Raw genomic sequence first — 20,720 nt, 5'->3', positions numbered from 1 at the left:
TTTCTGTTTCTTGCTAAACCAAGAAACCAACCTGCCTCCAAGAAATTGGCAACTTCCACTAGTGATGTTCCTGTCTATTTTGCATCCTGTAAAATCTGCATCTGAGTAACCTATTAGCTTAAAATCCGATTCCCTAGGATACCACAATCCTAGATCAGCTGTACCCTTGAGGTACTTGAAAATTCTTTTCACAGCTATTAGATGAGGTTCTCTTGGATCAGCCTAAAATCTTATACAGAGACAGGTAGCATACATGATATCAGGTCTACTTGCAGTTAAATAGAGTAAAGAGCCAATCATACCTCTGTAGTTAGTAATATCTATTGATGCTCCAGTATCTTTATCTAACTTGGTTGCAGTGGTCATGGGAGTTGATGCAGTAGAACAGTCTTGCATTCCAAATTTCTTGAGTAAATTTCTGGTGTACTTGGATTGATTTATGAAAGTACCTTCTTCAGTTTGCTTGACTTGAAGTCCTAGAAAATAACTCAACTCTCCCATCATACTCATTTGATATCTTGACTGCATTAACTTGGAAAATCTTTCACAAAGTTTTATATTTGTAGAGCCAAAGATGATATCATCAACATATATCTGTACCAAAAGTAAGTCTTTTCCATGGTTGAGGTAGAACAGTGTTTTATCAATGGTGCCTTTGGTAAATCCACTTTCCAGAAGGAATTGAGCTAGAGTCCCATACCATGCTCTGGGAGCTTGCTTAAGGCCATAAAGTGCTTTGTCAAGCCTGTAGACATGATTTGGAAATTTGGGATATACAAAGCCTGGAGGTTGTTCAACATATATCTCTTCCTCTAATTCTCCATTGAGAAAAGCACTTTTCACATCCATTTGAAAGACTTTGAACTTCTTGTGAGCAGCATAAGCTAAAAAGATTCTTATGGCTTCCAATCTAACAACTGGAGCTAATATTTCAGCATTGTCAATACCCTCTTGTTGAGAGTAACCTTTAGCAACCCGCCTTGCTTTGTTTCTTGTAATTATGCCATCACTGTTATTTTTATTTCTGAACACCCATTTTGTGCCAACAATGGATCTGTTCTTTGGTCTTGGCACTAGGGTCCAGACTTTATTTATTTCAAATTCATTTAACTCTTCCTGCATTGCTTGCACCCAATCAGCATCTTGAAGAGCTTCTTCAACTTTCTTTGGTTCAGTCTGAGATAGAAAGGAATGATAGAAACATTCATTTGTTGTTGTTGTTGTTCTAGTTCTGACACCTGCTTCAGGATCTTCAATTATTAAGTCAGGTGTATGTGACTTAGTCCACTTCCTTGCAGATAGAAGTTAATCTTGTTATTCCCAAGTAACTAACAATGAGATTTACAAAAGGGGGGTTGAATGTAAATCTCAAAACTTTTTTAAGTTTTGAGCAGTTTCAAAGGCTAAGTGTTTTGATGAACAGTTGTGTGTGAATTGCTTTGAGCAGGTGCAGACAGATATATATTCAAGACACAAATGTAAAGAACACAAAGGCTTCAAAAACTTTTCTGGTGGATTTGTTGTTCCACCAGAGATATGTATTTCAGAAAATCTGTGATTCAAAGAATTGATTACAGCTGCGTCCTAGTACAAACTAGATGATTTTTTCTCTGGATTTTTCTAAACAGCTCTGGAAAAATTCACTCTCTAATTACTAGCTGCAACTTGGTTTATATATCACCAAGTTTACAAGTGAAGACAAAAATACAAATACAATTAAAAAGGTTCTGCACATGTTTCTTCTTCATTTCTCTATCCAATGCAATCTAGGATAATCTGTGAATCTTTGAATACTTCCTTGTTTGCACCAGAATGGAAATGCTGCATTTTCTTGATTTCTCCAAGAGGCTACCTCATTCCAATTGTCTCTGTCAACCCATGTGCCTCTGCCAGCTTATGAATTGTCACTGTCAACTGCTATTGAACAAAGCATCCTTTGAAGCTTTCATCCGTTGATGTCTTTATCCGTTGATACACTCATCCGTTGATGCTTTATCAGTTGAAGCATTATCCATTGATGCATAAGCAATTGAAGCTTTATCTATTGATGCACTCATCCGTTGATGGATGTTATCCGCTGAAGCTTTAGAGACATCCGTTGAAGCTTTGTTTCTCATCTGTTGAAGGCCTTTAACTTATCAGTTGATACTACTTCATTTATACAAAATTACAAGGCATGAAATATTTATAATTGGCCCTCCTATTTGCATATCCATTAGCAGTCAACATGACTTATAATTTCCCATAACATCTAAGAATTATAACTTAAATACAGAAACTGAAATGTGCTACAATACTAAACTTATTTATAAGTAAAGCTACTCCATCAACGGATAGCCAGAATGGTCTTATCCGTTGAGGCTACAAACACTAGATTTCTACTTAAGTGTTTTGTTTAACTTATCATCAAACTAATACATATATTCCTAACAATCTCCCCCTATTTATGTCTACTAGAATTGTAGGCATAAATTTGGGTTTAACTTGATGATAACAAAACACTTAACAAATATATGAACTGAAATCAAGTAGAAATTCAAAAGTGCTACAAAAGTGTATGTACTAAGATAGAATTGAAGAATTACATTATTTCCAAGGATGCTCCTTTAGGCTGAGCAAATTATTTTCTTTTCCTTTGATCCCTTGTTTTCTTCCCTAGCCTCCTGTCATTTTCCTCTACTTGGAGTTGGAGTTGTCTATAGAATTCAGCTTCATCTTCTTCACTGATGTCCAACTTAGATTGCATGTCCTTGAGAGTTTCACTACTGGCAATTTTAAGTTGGTCTTCAAGCCTGAAAAATATTCTGACTCCTTTATTGTCTTTGAACTCCATCAACCAATGAGGTGATTTATGAATTGTAATTCCATGCTCAGGTATGAGTAATGTTCTAGGCAAGGAATTAGACTCCCACCAAGTTTTCCTTATACTGGCAATCTTGTTGAGAATCTCAGTTTTGGCAGTCCTGGTAAAGCCAGAATCCCTTTTGATAACTGAGTAGACTCTAAACAAGGTAGAATAGCCTTCATTCAGAATTCTTTGAAGAGTCCAAGTCCTTTCCTCACTTCCTTTATACTTGAACACTAGCCTTTCTGGGAGCTGTTTGTATGCACTTATTCCCCTTACTTCCTCCAGTTCATCCAGATAGAGTTCAATATCTGTAAACTCTTTTATGTCACAAATGTGAACATAATCATCCTTTGAGACTTGTGGCTTAGGCTTAGGTTTATATTTCTGAGTGAATTTACTTGAGGTTAGGGGAGGTGTTGATTTGGATTTTCTTTTCAGTTTCTTTGGTGGTGGAGAAGTAGTTAGGAAGGTAGGCAAGTTGATGGTGTCCCAATCAATAGGTTCCTCTTTAGGGATGATTGGTTCACCATGGACATTTATACTAGGATCAGCAACAAAAGGTTCAGGAATGGAAGGTAGTGGTTTAGATTTTGATTGGGTTTCTACAGTGTCATCTCCACTCTTCCTTTTTGCATTGGCCTTCTTTCTGTTCCCTTTCTGCCATTCCTTTCTTTCATCTACACTCTCACCAACCACATTCCCCATATCCACATTTCTGTTTTCAATCTTGTCTTCTTTTCTCTTGTCTTCAATGTTCTTCTTTTCTTTAGTCTGACTTGAGTTTAGCTATTTTTCAAGCTTTGTTTGTGCTCTTTTGTCAGCCTTCAGCTTTTTAGCTTCTTCCTTTAGCCTCATGGTTTCTTCCCTCTTGGCTTTTGAGAATTTGGGATGTCCTTGCATCACACATATACTCTTTCCTTCTCTATAAATGATAGCCATATTCATTCTTTCCACTACATCATTGGTCTCTTTGTGCTTTATGATGCTACCACCCAAAACTTTGTCTTCATCAGGTTTTGGAAGAGGAAAATCCACTTCTTTTGGTTGAATAAAGTTTAGAGGGTTCTTTGTAGAGTCCCTGTTGAATCTGGTGGATGGCTGGAGTACCATGGGTTTCAAATTTCTGAAAGAAGTTTCTCCAACCTTATTCCTCCTTACTGGCTTGTGCTCCATAATGATTGGCTCAACCTTTGTGCTATGTTTCACAGATAATGATTTTGAAGTTGTAGAGCCAAACACCTGTTGCATCCTTTCATCAATTTTTCTCCTTTGCTCCTTTACCTTCATCTCAACTAGTGCTAGCTGGATTAGATCAATTCCATCAAGCTTTCCTTTGATTTGAAGTGTTGGAGAAGTAGTGATGGCAGGAACTAACACTTTGGATATTTGAATGTTTGTAGATGGCTCCCCTCCCCCTTCCACTTTATTGATTTGAAGTGTTGGAGAAGTAGTGATGGCAGGAACTAGCACTTTGGATATTTGAATGTTTGTAGATGGTTCCCCTCCCCCTTCCACTTTATTCTCCCCCTTTTTGTTATCATCAAGGAGAGGAGTCAAGCCTTGTGCTTTAGCCAGTTGCATTAGAAGACTTGTTTGAGACTGTTGATTTTGAAGAATGGTGACCACAGAGTTTTCAATGACTTGAACTCTGTCCTCCAACTTGGCCAGCCTCTTTTCAGCATGTGATTCTCTTCTCAGTCTCAGTAACAAGTCCTGCATGGTACCATAGGGCATGACTGAATCCAACTTCTCAGAATTGTAGGACTTCAAGTCAGCTATATCCTTCTTGAGTTCATCCACACTCAGATTCTGTCTTAATTGTTGTAGCTTCATGAGATGTAGAGAATCTAGGTGGGCTTGAAGAAGAGCCTTGGTACCAGCATTGGAGGAGGTCTGAATGGCTTTTTGGATAGACATGATTTGTTTGACTAAGGATACATTGAATTGTCCTGGTGTTGACTCCTTTGTTAATGCCCATTCAGGTAAATCTGGAATAGAACTTGGGCCTTCATCTCCCCCTAAGTTCATGCTTCCATCAAATGAAATAGAGTCATCATCATTAGAATTTACTCCAAATTATTCAGATGGCTCACCAGCTGTAGAAGGCATCAAGTTGATAGCAGCTTTATCCCTTTGTAGAGATTCTGAAGTATGTACTAGATTTAAAGTCTTTTCTGCCTCCTCATTGCCCTGAGTAGCCAACAATTGATAGGCTGACACAAGATGAGTAAAAGTGTCAGCATCCAAGGAAATGTTATCAATTACAGCTTTGTAATGTTGCTGAAATTGTCTTTCCTTTTCAGCATCATCCACAATCATTGACTCATTAGCAATGGCTGGATCCACCCTTATACCTTCTGTACCTGCTTTTCTCTCAATTTCTCTCTTTTCTTGCATCAAGGGCTCCCCCTGGCTCACACTCCTCACACCTTCACCTACTAAGGTGGCACTCCTCTCACTTTTTTTTGCCATGCTGGAAGAAATAACATGCATATTTAGACTCTCAACCTCTCTTTTTTCCTGGGAGCAACCCAGCCTCTCACTCAAATTTTCACTCCCTTCCCTCAATCCTAGAAGTGATTGTACAGTAACCATGTCTTCTACACTTGGAATTGATTCAGTTATTTGTGTAGAGACTATCAACGGATAGGGAGTATCCGTTGAAGTAGGAACTGATGGTATCAACGGATAACTGCTGTTAAGTTTATCCGTTGAAGAACAACCACTTGTCAACGGATGAGGAATATCCGTTGAAGAAGGAAAAGAAGTAGATATTGAAAGTGACATAATTGTTGAATCTGTGTGGATTGATTTTAATTTAGGGGACACAGGTTCTTCAACTAAGTCTGAAAGAATTGGCTGATGATCCAACAAATCATCTAAAAGATGATGATCACCAGAATCTGAGTGGGGCTCCTCCCTGAGTTGTAAAGAGGGAGAATCAGGAATTGATGTGAATATCATGTCCACATCCAGAGATGGTGATGGAGAATTTGGTGATTGATGTGTGTCAATTTTGAGAGAATGGGGTTGTGACTCCATATTTGTTGCAGTCATATCAAGCTGAATTTGAGAAGACATAGATACAGGTGGGTGTATCTGTGCAGTGTGTGCACCCTGTGTGGAAACTAAGGTTTTGACCCTCTTTCTTCTTGCAAAGGTTTTTACAGGTGAGTGTGTGGCTTCAGTGTCCCTCCCTCTTTTGTTATGTGTCCCTGGTTGGGGACTATTTTCAATAGTTGCACCCTTTTGGGAGGATGCAACTAGGGATGAGTTTGAATCCTTTTCAACCACCACAGTCTTTTGAGAAACTGTGGCTTGGCTAGCTGGGGTATCACTCACCTCTCCTACCTTATCCTAGGGGGTTTCTTGATGTTCACCCCTCCCCTCACCACTCACACCCTATTCACTCCCCTCAGGGTTTATGGTAGTTGTTACAACTGTTGTCTTTTGAGAAACAACAGAGGTGGCTTTCTTTGACTTTGGTTTTGAAACTTTAGGTTTGGTGGCCTTGGTAGGAATCTGTTGGGACAAAGACACAGATTCCATGGTCACACTTGAAGGCAAAGAAATAATGGGGTTGGAAGTAGTGGGAGTTGAAGAAGTATTTACCTCACTTACTTGAGGTGCATTCATTATTGGTAAATATACCAATGGCACCTGATTGTTGAGGTTAATTCTCAAAAGGTCTGCAAGAACCCTTTTCTCTTGTGCCCAGCAGTTGAGTTTATTACTCTCATTGGTTATGACCAAACCTTCAGCAACATGGTTAGCCAATAACATAAAGAATCTAGCATAGTAGATGTTATGAGGTCTATTAGCTTTGTTACCTAACCTGGTACCTAATTCTAGCATAACATAGTTGCTAAAATTAAAATACCTATCAAAAACTAACATATAGAGCATATTAACAAGAGATGAAGTTATTGCATCAAAATTACTAATTTTCCCAGAGAAAACCTTGATAAAGGCATCACCAAGAAAACTCCATTCTTTCCTAAGGCCTTTTCTTCTAATACTCCCTAAACTAGCAGAATCAAAAGAATAGCCTATGGAATCTAACATGCTAGATACATCATTATCAGTGTGTGGTGTCATGACACTGTTCTCAGGTAGTTTGAAACAGGACTGTATATCATCACAATTAATACAGTAATATTTACCTTTGAGAGTGAAAGTGATGGTCATATCAGTGGGATTGAAATCTGCAGTTGTCCAAATCTCCTCAATTACCTTACAGTAAATAGTTGGAGCTTCCAGCATTGCATAGCTTAGTTTACAGTTCCTGATGAAGTCCATCATCTTGTGATAATATGAGTGGGCTTCATTCTTTTCCACCAAAGCTACGAAATTGTTTTTCTTATAGACAAATCCAGACTGGGACATTATCTTTACTACTGGTGCCATTGTAGTGGGTAGAGGTTGCAGGGAAAAGTTGAGAGTTTTGGGAGAGAAAGAGAGTAAAAGCTTTTGAAAAATTGCAAGAAAGCGTAAAGTGAAAATAAGAATTCAAAGGGCTTTTATACTTTCTCAAATTAAAACATAAGGAGAATGATTAAACAATATTTTTAAGTAAATTATAACCGTTTGAGAATAAAGAAAACTGTATGAATTCTAAAAACTGCCTTTAATACAAATACATACAACTGTGTATATATATATGTATCAACGGTTAAGTAAAAGAATCAACGGCTGTGACTTACTTAAAACAACTGATGTGACACTGCAACGGATGAGGTAAACGGTTATCCGTTGAAGATTAACACAGTTTTATCCGTTGAAGGATAAAATTACCAGAAATGTTTTTGTCTTTCAACGGATAATAAACACCCGTTGATAGAAAATTTTGGCTTTCAACGGATAGGGAATATCCATTGATAGAATAAACTTTACTTAAAGCCAACTTTGTTCTTGTAACAAATTCATTTCGGGCTACAAAGCAAATTATAATAAGGACATGAATTTATGAATAATTAAGCATACCTAGCTCACTTACTAATCTTGTGAATGTTGATTCATCAAGTGGCTTGGTAAATATGTCTGCAATATGCTTTTCACTGGGAACAAAATGAAGTTCCATTGTACCATTTATCACATGTTCCCTTATGAAGTGGTACTTGATGTCAATGTGCTTGGTTCTTGAGTGCTGTACTGGATTTTCAGTAATGGCAATGGCACTTGTGTTGTCACAGAATATTGGAATTTTGTCAACATTTAGCCCATAGTCAAATAGTTGATTCCTCATCCACAGTATCTATGCACAACAACTACCAACAGCAATGTACTCAGCTTCAGCTGTTGATGTAAAAAATAGAATTTTGCTTCTTGTTGAACCATGACACAAGCTTATTCCCTAGAAATTGACAGGTGCCAGTTGTACTTTTCCTGTCTATTTTACAACCTGCATAATCTGCATCTGAGTAGCCAATTAGATCAAAACCAGACTCTCTAGGGTACCAAATTCCTAGATTTGGAGTCCCTTTGAGATATCTGAAAATTCTTTTAATAGCGACTAAGTGAGATTCTTTAGGGTCAGTTTGAAATCTAGCACAGAGACATGTAGAAAACATTATATCAGGTCTACTAGCAGTTAAATATAGAAGTGAGCCAACCATACCTCTATAACTTGTAATGTCCACAGACTCTTCAGCCTTGTTTAATTCAAGCTTGGTGGCAGTGGCCATGGGAGTTTTTGCAGATGAACAATCCATTAAGTCAAACTTCTTTAAAAGATCATAAATATATTTAGTTTGACTAATAAAAATTCCACCACTAACTTGTTTAACTTGTAAACCAAGAAAATAAGTTAGCTCTCCCATCATGCTCATTTCATATTTACTTTGCATTAACTTAGCAAACTTTTTACAAAGCTTATCATATGTAGAACCAAATATAATATCATCTACATAGATTTGAACAAGTATTGTAGAGCCATTAACATTTCTAAAGAAAAGAGTTTTGTCAACAGTACCTCTTGTGAAGTAATTATCTAGAAGAAATTTTGACAAAGTCTCATACCAGGCTCTAGGTGCTTGCTTTAGTCCATAGAGTGCTTTCAACAGATAATACATATAGTCTGAAAAGTTTGGATCTTCAAATCCTGAAGGTTGGCTTACATAAACTTCTTCCTCCAGTTCTCCATTCAGAAATGCACTCTTGACATCTATTTGATACACTTTAAAATCGGCATGGGCTGCATAGGGTAGAAAGATTCTGATGGCTTCAAGTCTTACAACTGGAGCAAATGTCTCATCAAAATCTATTCCCTCTTGCTGAGAATAGCCCTTGGCAACCAATCTAGCTTTATTCCTTATGACAATGCCATTTTCATCCATCTTGTTTCTGAATACCCATTTTGTGTCAATAGAGCTCTTGTTCTTTGGCTTGGGTACCAGCTTCCATACCTTGTTCCTCTCAAATTTGTTTAGCTCCTCTTGCATTGCTAAAATCCAATCTGGATCCAATAGAGCTTCTTCCACTTACTTAGGTTCCTCCTGTGATAGAAAACTACTGTATAGACATTCATCTTGAGTAGCCCTTATAACACCCTCCAAATCCGGGGTATAGATTTGGGGGGTGTTATAGTTGGTATCCGAGCTTAGTTTTGACCTTGGAAAACAAGAATGTTAGGATTGAGATAAGATAGGAAAATAAGATAGGATGAGAGTGGGAGTGTTAGGACTGTTTGTCTATGTGATTAGAAGTATGAGTTATAGGATTGTGATTTGATTGTTTTTGTGTTATTATTTTTATGTAAATTAGATGGCTTCTTTATCATCATCTACGGAGAGGACCGAGACAGATCCAGTGGATGCACCGGTAGTAGCCCCAGTGTCAGAGCAGATTTTACCTCCATTGCCACCTGAGCCAGCACCAGAGATACCACTTTTCCCGGAGGTACCAGGTTTTGCAGATTATTTTCCATACGTTGAGCCAGAAATACCAGATATTCCACCATTAGAGTTTCCGATGTTTGATATTCCTGATATGGTTGATCTTCCGCAGTGGGAGGATGTAGAGCCTCAGATTCATATGCCACCAGTCGAGATTCCAGAGCTGCCACATATGGAGCCAGAGGCAGAGCCGCCAGGGTATGTGCCTATGGAGCAGCCTGTCTTATTTCCTGCCCCATTAGCCATTTATGCACCTGTTCCAGGAGTTTATCAGTTTCCTCAGCTAGAGTTTATGGATGAGATCGTGGTAGATGGACCATTACCTTCTCGAGGTTCCAGCACTGATCTTCATGAGCATCATACCGTGACTTACCAGTGCTTTCAGGCAGAGAGGGAGGAGAGGATTAGATGGCAGAACCAGTGTAGAGAGATCCTTGGATTGTATGAGACACAGACGGATGGTCCTGTCAGAGCATTACGACCGGATTATATACTGAGAGAGAGACTATATCATATTCACCGGGTTAGTTCGCAGCAGCTTACTGATTTGAGACAGCAGGATCTTAGTGCGGAGACAGCATATCGCAGAGCATTGGGACTTACCGAGGCAGTGCTAGAGGCAGTGCAGGAGGAGTTGAGCCACGTACCACCAGGATTTTGAGACCAGCAGGGCGATGAGTGTTGTATTATGTATATTTTGTAGATAGAGGCAGCATAGTATTGTATGACCAGTTTGTATGAGTGTAGCTACTGACTCTGACTGATAGTAGTAGCAGTACGACTGTTATATCATAGGATTTTGTATCAAGCACTGACACCTGTAGCTGGTGTTCTACCTATATATATATATATATATATGAGATAATCTTTTGCACGTTTTCTTTATTTTATTTCCAGTCATTTAAGCATTTACATTTATTTCAGTACCATTGCATATTTACAAATGTAGTTTTATTTACGATCTTGTTGTTAAAAAAAAAAAAAAAAAAAAAAATATCATACTGTTTTATTTATTCAGTTATTTAATAAGTTATTTTCTTGAATCGACTGTTTTAATATATGTTTAATATACTGTTATTAAATAAGGTCCATTATTTATTTATCAGAAAAATGGCACCTAAGAGAAAAGCGCAGCCCGACTCATCGAATGGAAACACCGAGGGCCAAAACAATAATAGACAGATGGATCAGATGTTTAATCTCATGCAACAGCAGATGTTGATGATGCAACAACAAATGCAGCAACAGCAACAGCAGTTCCAGCAACAGATGTTACAGCAAGCCGCTCATCCAGGACATCAAATACCACCAGCAGCACCTACGACTACCTTCAAGCAATTTCAGTCGGTGAAGCCACCGGAATTTATGGGTTCCACAGATCCTACGAAAGCGAGAGCTTGGCTGAAAGAGATGGAAAAGGCTTTTTCGTTGGCAAAGGTCGAGGAAGAACAGAAGACAGATTTTGCTAGCTATTTTCTAAAAGGCGAAGCTAATTACTGGTGGGAATCAAAGAAAGCTTTGGAAGAAGGTGTGGTGAACTGGAACAGATTCACTGATCTTTTCTTGGAGAAATATTTTCCTCGTTTTATGAAGAACCAGATGGAGATCAAGTTCTTGGAGCTGAAACAAGACAACTTATCGGTTACGGATTATGAAACCAAGTTTACTGAATTGGCAAGGTTTGTTCCAGAGCAGGTGGACACGGACGAGAAGCGGGCCAAGAGATTTCAGCAAGGATTAAAACCATGGATTCGTAGCAGGGTAGCTGTGTTTGAATTGACAACTTATACGGCTGTTGTTCAGAAAGCTATGATTATTGAAGGAGAAAGCGAAGCAGCTCAGAAAGAGAAAGGACCAGGGAATTTTCAGAATCGTTTCAACAAAAGGCCGGGATTTCAAGTTCGGGGAAAAGTAAATTTCAAAAGGCCAGAGCAGAACAATCAGAGGATGGGTAATCGACTTCCAGCCCCAACTCAGCAGAGGCTTATTCGACCGCCTATACCTGATTGCAGAACGTGTGGTAGAAAGCATACAGGAGTTTGCAACAAGCTAAATGTTACGTGTTTCAAGTGCAAGCAAAGGGGACACTATTCTGGAGAATGTCCAATGGGAAAAGCAGAAGTTACTTGTTTTCAATGTGGGAGAAAAGGGCATATCGCCAAAGACTGCAGAGGAATTGCAATGGCTGCCAGTATTCCAAGAGTTTTAGCATTACCTCCACCTCCACTACCGCAGCAAAATCAGCCCAGAGCAAGGACTTTCAACATGTCAATGAAGGAAGCGGTACAGAATCCGAATGTGGTTGCAGGTACACTTCCTGTAAATTCCGTAAATGCCTTAGTATTGATTGATTCAGGAGCTACTAGATCTTTTATTTCTGAAGCTTTTATCTCTAAGATAGATTGTGAAATTCAGTGGTTGGATGAAGTGTTAGTCATAAAATTAGCGAATAATGATCAGGTTGCAGTAGATCGAGTATGTCCGAGCTGTGATATTGAGATAGGGAGATGTCATTTTTCAGTTGATTTGATACCTTTTAGGTTAGGGGAGTTTGATATTATTTTAGGAATGGATTGGCTGTCTAGTAATAATGCTCAAATTGACTGTGCGAATAAAAGAGTGAAATTGCAAACTGAAGAAAAGGAAACAGTAATATTTAAAGGTGAGAAGCAAAAGCAGAAATTCCTATCAATAATGCAGACGAGAAGATTGCTACGTCAAGGATGTCAAGCTTATTTAGCCTATGTATGGAATGTTGATAAGGGAGATTTGAAGATTGAAGATATTCCTGTGGTTTGTGAATTTCTTGATGTTTTTCCGGACGAATTACCAGGACTTCCACCAGATCGAGAAATCGAATTCACTATTGACTTGACGCCAGGGACTGAACCAATTTCGAAAGCTCCATATAGAATGGCACCTGTTGAAATGAGGGAATTAGCAAAGCAGTTGCAAGAACTTCTTGACAAAGGAATTATAAGGCCAAGTGTATCCCCATGGGGTGCGCCAGTATTGTTCGTGAAAAAGAAGGATGGTAGTATGCGACTGTGTATTGACTATCGTGAGCTGAACAAGTTAACCATCAAGAATAAATATCCTTTACCTCGCATTGATGATTTATTTGATCAACTAAAAGGAGCAGCATGGTTTTCGAAAATCGACTTACGATCAGGCTATCATCAGTTAAAGATTAAGGCCGAAGATATTCCAAAGACAGCGTTTAGAACAAGGTACGGACACTATGAATTTCTTGTAATGGCTTTTGGATTGACGAATGCACCTGCAGCGTTTATGGATTTGATGAATCGAATATTCAAGAAGTATTTGGATAAGTTTATCATTATATTTATTGATGACATCTTGATCTATTCAAAGACGGAAAAAGAGCATGCAGCGCATTTAAGAACGACATTGGAGATATTACGGAAGGAACAGCTTTATGCAAAATTTTCCAAATGCGAATTTTGGTTGAAAGAAGTGCAGTTTCTAGGGCACATCATTAGCAGAGAAGGCATTCAAGTTGATCCAGCAAAGATTGAAGCTGTGTTAAATTGGGAAAGACCAAAGACGCCGACAGAGATTCGAAGTTTCTTAGGTTTGGCAGGATATTATCGAAGATTTGTCAAAGATTTTGCAAAGATAGCTACACCGCTGACCAAGTTAACTCGACAAAGTGAAAAGTTCGAATGGAATAGTAAGTGTGAAGAAAGTTTTCAAGAGTTGAAGAATCGGTTGGTGACGGCACCAGTATTAGTACTGCCAGACGAGCAAGGAAATTTTGTTATTTACAGTGACGCTTCATATCGTGGTTTGGGATGTGTATTGATGCAACATGGTAACGTCATTGCCTATGCGTCGAGACAACTTAAACCCCATGAACAGAAATATCCTACGCATGATCTGGAATTAGCAGCAATTGTTTTTGCATTGAAGCTTTGGAGACATTATCTGTATGGTGAAAAATGTGAAATCTACACGGATCATAAAAGTCTGAAGTATATCTTCACGCAAAAGGAACTAAACATGCGACAACGTCGATGGCTGGAATTGATTAAAGATTACGATGTTACAATCAGTTATCATCCAGGAAAAGCAAATGTTGTAGCGGATGCGCTAAGCAGAAAAGAAAGATTAAATCGGTTAACTTCATGCGAAGAATTGGCCAGGGAATTCGATAAATTGGAAATCGAAATTCGTATTTCCGATGAATCTGCAGAAACTATCTACGCTATGACTTTCCAACCAGAATTGCTGGAAAAGATTCGCCGTTGTCAAGAAGAAGTGATGAGTCAAGACGACAACTTAACAGGAGAAGAGATTACAACTCAGAAAGATAATGAGGGAATTTTACGTTTTGTGTCAAGAATCTGGATCCCTAACGTGGCAGAATTAAAAGAAGAAGTTATGCGAGATGCGCACAATTCGAAGTATTCCATTCATCCAGGAAGCACAAAAATGTATCGCGATTTGAAGGAAAACTTTTGGTGGCCGAATATGAAGAAGGAGATAGCAGAATGGGTGAGTAAATGTTACACATGCCAGCGAGTTAAAGCGGAACACCAACGACCGAGTGGGTTATTGCAACCATTAGACATTCCAGAATGGAAATGGGAACATCTAGCGATGGATTTTGTGGTAGGTCTACCGAAGACTAGGGCAAATCATGATGCGATATGGGTAATCATTGACAGACTTACGAAGTCGGCACATTTTCTACCAATTAATGAAAGATTTTCGCTCGACAAATTAGTGCACATATATCTCAAAGAAATTGTGATGCGTCATGGAGTACCAGTATCGATTGTATCGGATCGAGATCCTCGTTTCAATTCAAGATTTTGGAGACAATTTCAAGAATGTCTAGGAACGAAGTTGAATATGAGTACAGCTTATCATCCGCAAACTGACGGCCAAAGTGAAAGAACAATTCAAACGATTGAAGACATGCTACGAGTTTGTGCGATCGATTTTGAAGGCAGTTGGGATGAACATTTACCCCTAGTGGAATTTTCTTATAATAATAGCTATCACGCCAGTATTGGAATGCCACCGTATGAAGCATTATATGGGAGGAGATGCAGATCACCCGTGCACTGGGATGAAGTTGGAGAACGCAAGATTTTGGGTCCAGAATTAATTCAGCAGACAAAAGAAAAGATTAATCTTATTCGGAAACGAATCGAGGCAGCACAAAACAGACAAAGCAGATATGCAAACCAAGCCAGGAAGGATATGGACTATCAGGAAGGAGAACATGTATTGCTCAAAATATCGCCATGGAAAGGATTGACCAGATTTGGCAATAAAGGGAAATTGAAGCCACGATACGTTGGACCATTTGAGATTTTGAAGAAAATTGGGAAGGTTGCGTACGAGTTAGCTCTACCACCCCATATGCAGCACATTCACAACGTATTTCATGTATCTATGCTTAAGAGGTATAATCCTGATACAAGGCATGTAATAGAGTATGAACCAGTAGAACTTCAGGCAGATTTGTCATATGTAGAACAGCCAATAAGAATTCTAGATAGGCAAGAGAGGGTATTAAGAAATAAGTCTGTGTCATTAGTGAGAGTTTTATGGAGAAACCCAGTGGTTGAAGAATCAACCTGGGAGCTTGAAAGTGAAATGCTAGAAAAGTATCCTCAGTTATTTGTATAATTAGATTCTGAGGACAGAATCTTGTTAAGGGGGGGAGAATGTAACGACCGAGGAATTACGCTTGTATTATATTATAATAATAATAAATTATGTGTATTATTATGTGATTAACTGTGTTGAGGCATTAAACCCTAATTGTTATGTGCTACGTGTTGTCTGTTTTGATCTGAACATGTTTCGGATATTTATTGAGTGTTTTATCGCGAGTTATATATTTTATATCAAAACCCGTACAGCTCAAACAGTATTTTAAAAGCCCGTATTTCAAACAAAAATCATTGGCCCTATTTTGTCAAAAATGCCCTATACCGTATCGCTATTCTGAACCCCTAGACGTTTTACAAATTGACCTTTTTCGCGAAAAACGACTTTTCCGGACCCCTTCGGGTACCAAAAACCCCACAAAAATCACATTTTTATTTTTATATGATCATGAAATTATTATATATCATTTTTCTTTGTATTTTTGTATTTTTCACAATTTTTGGGAATTTTTAGTATTTATTTTGTATTTATTGGATATTTAAAAATTCAATATTAATACCCAAAAATTATAAAAATTGGGGCCAAATATTTTTATTAGGAGTGTAATTAGCCCCTTAATTTTATTTAGGGGTATTATTTTCAGTACTATAAATAGCTGAATTATTATTAATTTTTAGTTAATTAATTATTAAAAAAATCAGAAAGAAATAAAAGAAAAAGAAAAGGGGAATTAGGGTTAGGGTTTGTGAAGAACAGCAGGAGGAATCAAAGCCAAGTTTGATCGTGATTCTGTTAACCAAATCAGTCGTGTAAGTATCCGTTGTGAAGCTCTTTCAATTCTCTATCTGATTATGTAATCGTTTTTGTTGATTGGTTAGTCGATTTTTAATTCATAATTTTCGGGTTAATTCATGAATTCGGGTTTTGAGTTTGACTGATTGTTTGATGTTGTGGTTGCTGGAAACGATTAGATCGTTAAAAACCGAGTCGAACGGCATCGGTTTCGTAGTGTTTGGTTGTAGTTTGCGTGCTCGTCGGAGAACCGCCGCCATAGCGGTGTTCTTCGTCTCCGGTGATGCTCGATGGGGAAGGAGGACGAAGGGAGGCCTGGGAACGAAGGAGGCATCGCTGGTATTGCTGTGCATCAGAAACAGGGAAGAAACGAACTCGAATCACGATGTTTGGCCGTGTTTTCGTCTCGCCGGGAAACGCCGCCGACGCCGGTTTCTGGGCAGTCGGGGCGGTGTTCTTGAGCGACCCGGGTTCGACCCGGTTCCAACCCGGAAATCGACCCGGGTTTGATCCTAAAAACCCTAATCTGGAAACCTGTGTTATGTTTCTGATATATTAATTATTTATTATATTTTCTAAAATCAGAAAATCAGTTTTAAAAATTCTAATAATTAATTAAAAATTAATTTTATATTCTGAAAAATAGTATTTATAATTTCTGAATTATTTTATTTAATTATAAATTCGAATTTAATTATTTAATTAATTATTTAATTATTTATCTAATTATTTATTAGTTATCTAATTAATTAATAATTAGGTAATTAATTAATAATTAGGTAATTAATTAATAAATAAAGATTAAAAATAATTAAATAATATGATTAATAATTCGATAATTAGTTATTATTACGAGTGATTAATCGTTAAGTGATCTATAATTCGAATAATTCGTAGCTATTCGATAAATAGCGTATCAGTTAATTAAGTTGATTGATTATTTGTAAATAATCGATCTAATCGAATAAATATCGATAAGTTATAAATATTATAATAAATTGTGATTAATCCTAATAATTAGGGATTTATTATTTTAAATTATTAAATAAGTAATTATTAATTATTTATTAATTATTTATTTATTAAATATTTAAAAATTGATTAATTATTTCGGTAATTAATCACATAATGTTCAATAAATCGTAACTTCTTCGTTTTAACTCCAAAAATTATAAAACAATTATTTTTGACTTTGTTTTTTCTTAAATAATTATTTAAAAATTATTTTAGGATTTAAAAGGTTATAATAATTATCTATATTGAATAATAAATTGAATTATCAGTGTTTAATTCATAACAATTCAACCGTTAGTCCGATTTGAGTGAAACGAAGACCCATAGACTCAGAAAAATGAGACGAATCCAATAAAAATAATTGTAAGTTATAATTTCTTCTGAAAAAGAGTGGTTGGTGATAATTGATAGTTCGAAGGTCCTAGTAGGGATATAATTGAGCCGAATAAATCCCGAAAAATTATAATAAAATTAGATACGACTAGTAATGCAGGTATAAGCCTAGAATTGATTCTAAAAATAATTATAAATCTAGAAATTAATTATGTGCTTTACGTGCTACGTGCTTTATGTAATTATGTGAATAGATGTGCTGTATAAATGTATGTATATATATATATATATGCGAGTCAGATAGAAACGCATGGGTAGACTGATAAGGTTGCGTGATATCAATTCAAGATACACGTATATAGTAAATTATCTAAACACCTATCTTTCTATAATTTGTTCAGTGTTAGCAAGGCAGAGCAAGCTAGGGTCAGAAGGCAGTAAGTTAAATCAGGTTAAATACGCGCAAGGCAAGTTTTTCCCCTATTCTAAATTCAGAATAGTGATTTATAATTCCTTTCTATCGTATCAATTCCCTTTGATAATTATTGTTCATATACACTGTTACCCATTTATATCACTTGTTCCATTTCATTTAAATTCTTGATTTACCCAATTTATGGAATTCTTGTTCATATTTCAATTCCTTTACCCTTGTTACATATAGTCTGGTATATCCTGGTGTTAGGATATATCAATAGCATTCCGATTATTCCGGATGCTAAGCCTTGGACTGGATGGTTACTTTACGAGCTGGGTTTTACCCAGGTCATTAATTAATAGGCCATAGTTGCCTGAGTACTCCTAATGTTGGTTGGGTCTATGCAGTTGGGTATAGATCCGCACTATATTCTGACTGATCAGCAGATTATAGTACATATGTTGGTTCTTGTTTCCAGTCTTATTCATTTGACACTCGCCATCATGGGCAAATTATTATCATATACAGATACAGATGGTTGTTCAAACCAGCAGCTTCTTGGTTCATTTATATTTCTCTCTTTATATATATACATATATTGTTGCAGGCTTGTTGAGCAATTTTGGCTCATCCCTTTTTATTGTTACTCCTATTGTTTTACAGTTAAGGTAGAGAATGAAACCCATCAGGACCCGCGTAGTCAAGAAGCGAGTCAAGCAGCGGGACCCTCTTATACCAAGAGTGTTCCTTCCTATTCCCGAAGAGAGTTTTGAAGTGCCAGATCAGGTGTAGCAGGATAAGTAGTAATGTTGGGTTGAATAAAAGTTTTGTGTAGTTTGAATAAAAGATTGTGTAGGGAAACTGTAGATAGAATAAAGTTTTGTAATAAAGAGAGTTCTTGAGACAGGTTTTATTTAGTTGGGTTTGTAATAAAGTGTAGTGCATGATTCTTGTTTCCAACCTCAAACCTTAAAAGATCCTGAGTAGTGATAGTTCGGGGTAATTATTATATTTATATTCCGCTTGTGCAGGTATAGTTGGTAATTGTTGTTAATAATGCCCCAAATCTATACCCCGGATTTGGAGGGTGTTATAGCCCTTCTACTCTACACCTTAGATGTTGCATCACCAATGATCAATTCAAAATGATGATTCTTGGTCCATTTCCTTTGAGGTGGTAGATTAGCTCTAGATGAGGTTACCTCAGTATTGTCATGATGTGAGATAGAGTGTTGATTGGTTGAAACTCCCCCTGAGTTACTGATCCTTTGAAAGAAACTGGGAGTTCTATCGACTGATGAAGTAAATTGATTATCCGTTGATAGACTATGATCAACGGATGCTTCATTATGTACTTCAACGGATGATGCACTTTGTCTTTCAACGGATGCTGCATTACTTCTATCAACGGATGCTGAATTATGACTTTCAACTGATGCAGCATTTTGTGCATTATCCAAAGGCAGATTTTGAATCCTTTTCGAGGTGCCTTCTTCATCATTCTCATCTTCACTATCATCACAATATATCTCAATGTTGTCAAATTTGAGTCCTTCATGATGTCCCTCATCTGTTAGTCCATCAATCTTTTTATCATCAAACACAACATGCACAGATTCCATAACAATGTTGGTTCTTAGATTGTAAACCCTATATGATTTTCCCGCAGAATAACCAACAAATATCCCTTCATCAGCCTTTGCATCAAACTTCCCTTTGTGATCAGGTTGATTCCTTAGAATGTAGCATTTGCAACCAAAGACATGAAGAAAGTTTAAGGTTGGTTTTCTTCTCTTGAACAATTGATAGGGAGTCATGCCTTTTGCCTGATTGATTAGAGAAATATTCTGAGTGTAACATGCACAGTTAACAGCCTCAGCCCAAAAATATATTGGGAGTTTTGACTCTTCAAGCATTGTTCTTGCAGCTTCAATTAGTGATCTGTTCTTCCTTTCCACCACACCATTCTGTTGTGGAGTCCTTGGAGCTGAGAACTCATGCATGATCCCATTTTCTTCACAGAACAACCTCATGGTAGAGTTCCTGAACTCAGTTCCATTCTCACTCCTGATATTCCTTACTTTGAAATCTGGATGATTGTTGACTTGCTTGATGTGATTGATAATGATTTCACTAACTTCATCCTTTGATCCAAGAAAGTAGGTCCATGAAAACTTTGAGAAATCATCTACAATCACTAGGCAATATCTTTTCCTTGAAATTGACAATACATTGACTGGTCCAAAAAGATCCATGTGTAGCAGTTGTAATGGTTCATCAATTGCTGATTCAAGCTTCTTACTGAATGATGCTCTCTTTTGCTTTCCATTTCTGACAAGCATCACACAGTCCATCCTTTGAAATTCCACTAGAGGCATTCCTCTAACTAAGTCCTTTTTTACTAGATCATTCATTGTATTGAAATTCGAATGGGACAGCTTCTTGTGCCATAGCCAACTTTCATCTGGACTTGCTTTGCTGAAAAGACAAGTAATTGATTCTGCGTCTGTAGAGTTGAAGTCAGCCAAGTACACATTCCCTTTTCTAACTCCAGTTAGAACCACTTTGTTGTCCTTCTTACTTATGACAACATAGGCTTCAGAATTGAAAGAAACAGTATTCCCTCTGTCACATAGTTGACTGATGCTCAATAGATTGTGTTTGAGACCATCAACTAATGCAACTTCATCAATGATGACATTTTCTTTTGAAATCAAGCCATATCCCATAGTGAACCCTTTGCTGTCATCTCCAAAGGTTATGCTAGGGCCAG

This window comes from Apium graveolens, chromosome 8 (genome assembly GCF_009905375.1).
Source record: "Apium graveolens cultivar Ventura chromosome 8, ASM990537v1, whole genome shotgun sequence".
NCBI classification, from domain to species: Eukaryota; Viridiplantae; Streptophyta; class Magnoliopsida; order Apiales; family Apiaceae; genus Apium; species Apium graveolens.
The sequence above is the reverse complement of the archived record's forward strand: the minus strand, read 5'-3'. Positions refer to the sequence as shown.